This window comes from Sapajus apella, unplaced genomic scaffold, assembly GCF_009761245.1.
Source record: "Sapajus apella isolate SASKATOON/1434 unplaced genomic scaffold, GSC_monkey_1.0 scaffold1217, whole genome shotgun sequence".
In the NCBI taxonomy this organism is placed as follows: Eukaryota; Metazoa; Chordata; class Mammalia; order Primates; family Cebidae; genus Sapajus; species Sapajus apella.
The window spans coordinates 1,294-4,167 of NW_022438143.1; the positions used below are offsets into that span (position 1 = coordinate 1,294).

Below are 2,874 nucleotides of genomic sequence, written 5' to 3' on the forward strand. Positions count from 1 at the left end.
CCTGTAATCCCAGCTACTCAGGAGGCTGAGGCAGGAGAATTGCCTGAACCCAGGACGCGGAGGTTGCTGCGAGCCGATATCGCGCCATTGCACTCCAGCCTGGGCAACAAGAGCGAAACTCCGTCTCAAAAAAAAAAAAAAAAAAAAAAAGAAAAGCTGTCAATATGGCCTCAGATCTGGTCCCTGCACTCCTCTGCATCTGAGCAGGGCTGGTCTTTACACCTTTATTTTCCAGGCTTCGTTTAGTTGGCATCAGGATGGTTTTGGTCAGTGGGAAGCACTGGGAAAATGCTGTCCTGGGCAGTGTCTTATAGCAAGGGCAGTTACTTCCTCCTTTGCTCCAGCTCTTCTGTGGCTGCACCTCCTGGTAAACAGGTCTGGGGTGGTTCCAGCTTCTGTCAAGGGTCTCCAGCTACTTGAGTGCACCATTTGGATACTCATCACTTTCACTGCCTTTTGTATTAGTCCATTCTCACAATGCTAATAAAGACATACTGAAGACTGGATAATTTATAAATGAAAGAGGTTTCATTGACTCACAGTTCCACATGGCTGGTGAGTCATCACAATCATGGCAGAAGGCGAATGAGGAGCAAAGGGACTTCTTACATGGCTGCAGACAAGAGAGTGTGTTCAGGAGAACTGCCCTTTATAAAACCATCATCTCTTTTTTTTGGTGGAGGAGAATGAGAACATAACTTTATTTCATTGTGGGGAGTGAGCCAATGTCCAGCCTCAGAACTTCTGGAACTGCTTCTTGGTGCCCACGGCCTTGGTGATCTTGAGCATGTTGAAGCGCACAGTTTTGATTGGGGGCCGATACTTGCCCACTGTGATGATGTCATCGATCTGGATGTCCCTGAAGCAGGGGGAAGGGTGTACAGACATGTTCTTGTGACACATCTTGAAGCTGTTGTACTTGTGGATGTAGTGGAGGTAGTCTCAGTGGATGACAGTGGTCCTCTGCATCCTCATCTTGGTCACCATGCCAGAGAGGATCCGCCTTCGAATGGGGACATGACAAGTGAAGGAGCATTTCTTGTCAATGCAGGTGACCTCAGTAGCCTCTCTGAGTGTCTTGAAGCCCAGACCAATGTTCTTGTTGTACTGCGGGAGCTTCTCCTTGCCAGTTTCTCCCAGCAGGACCCTCTCCTTGTTTTGAAAGATGGTCGGCTGCTTTTGGCAGGCACACTTGGTTTGAATGTCTGCCATCTTCCTGGTGACCTGAAAAAAGGAAAGCAGCAGTGGCGTCTGGGTTTTCTTATCAACTACAAAACCAACAGATCTTGTAAGACTTATTCACTACCACCAGAACAGCACAGAAAAACCCACTCCCATGATTCAATTACCTCCCACTGGGTCTTTCCCATGACATTTGGGGATTATGGGAGCTACAACTCAAGATGAGATTTGGATGGGGACACAGCCAAACCATATTATCTCCATAAATAATTCATTATTTCAAATTCCCTCTTTTAAGTACTTTGAAAAAATTATGTTTCCTAGTAGAACCCTGACTGACATGCTGATCATGCCACCATCCTAGCATTATTTTTTTAGCATACTTTCTTCTTCTCCTCCTCCTCCTCCTCCCCCTTCTCTTTCTCCTCTTTCTCCTCCTCCTCCTTTTAAACAAAGTCTTGCTCTGCTGTCAGGCTGGAGTGTAGTGATGCAATCTTGGCTCATTGCAACCTCTGCCTTCAGGGTTCAAGCGATTCTCCTGCCTCAGCCTCCCAAGGAGCTGGGACTATAGATGTGTGCCACCATGCCCATCTAATTTTTGTATTTTTAGTAGAGACAGGGTTTCACCATATTGGCCAGGATGGTCTCGATCTCTTGGCCTCGTGATCTGCCCCACTGGGCCCCCCAAAGTGCTGGGATTACAGGCATGAGCCATCACACTCGGCCAGCATACTTTTTTCTAGTGCTCACATATTTTGACATTATTACAGCCACACAACTTAATATTTTGTTTTCTGTTTTGACCATTTAACATTATAAAGACATAATATGAACATATTTTTCAGTATTTTAAATAATTTTCCTGTTTAATGGCTGATAATATATATAGGTATATATTTGGAGACCGTTTCACTCTGTCACCCAGGCTGGAGGGCAATGGCACGATATTGGCTCACTGCAACCTCTGCCTCCTGGGTTCAAGCAATTCTCCTGCCTCAGCCTACCGAGTGGTTGGGATTACAGGTGCCCACCACTATGCCCAGCTAATTTTTGTAATTTTTAGTAGAGACGAGGTTTCACCATGTTAGTCAGGCTGGTCTCGAACTCCTGACCTCAGGTGATCCGACTGCCTGCAAAGTGGTGCGATTACAGGGATGAACCACTTCACCCAGCGATAATATTTTCTTGTTGATGTACCATGTGTTTTTTTTTTTGTTTTGTTTTGTTTTTGAGACAGGGTCTTCCTCAGTCACTCAGGCTCAGCCTGAAGTGCAGTGGGGTGACTACCTCAGCCTCCCTAGTAACTGGGACTATAGGCACACACCACCACACCTAGTTACCTTTTGTATATTTTGTAAAGACCGGTTTTTGCCATGTTGCCTAGGCTGATCTTGTACTCCTGGACTTAAGTAATCCACCTGCTTTGAATTCCCAAAGTGCTGGGATTATAGGCATGAGCCACCACATCCCTCCAATGAATTGTTTTTTATTCATTTTTTGTTTTTGTTTTTTGAGATGGAGTCTTGCTTTGTCACCCAGGCTGGATGCAATGGTGTGGTCTCAGCTCACTGCAATCTCTACCTCTTGGGTTCAAATGATTCTCCTTCCTTAGCCTCCCGAGTAGCTGGGACTACAGGCGTGTGTCACCATGCCTGGCTAATTTTTATATTTTCAATAGAGATGGGGTTTAAC

The 2,874-nt window shown here is 45.7% G+C and overlaps 1 pseudogene; it reads right to left on the reverse strand.

The window, feature by feature from the left end:
* Positions 1 to 684: 684 nt before the first annotated feature.
* LOC116546678 lies at positions 685 to 1,212 on the reverse strand (annotated as a pseudogene).
* Between the last annotated feature and the right edge of the window lie 1,662 nt (positions 1,213 to 2,874).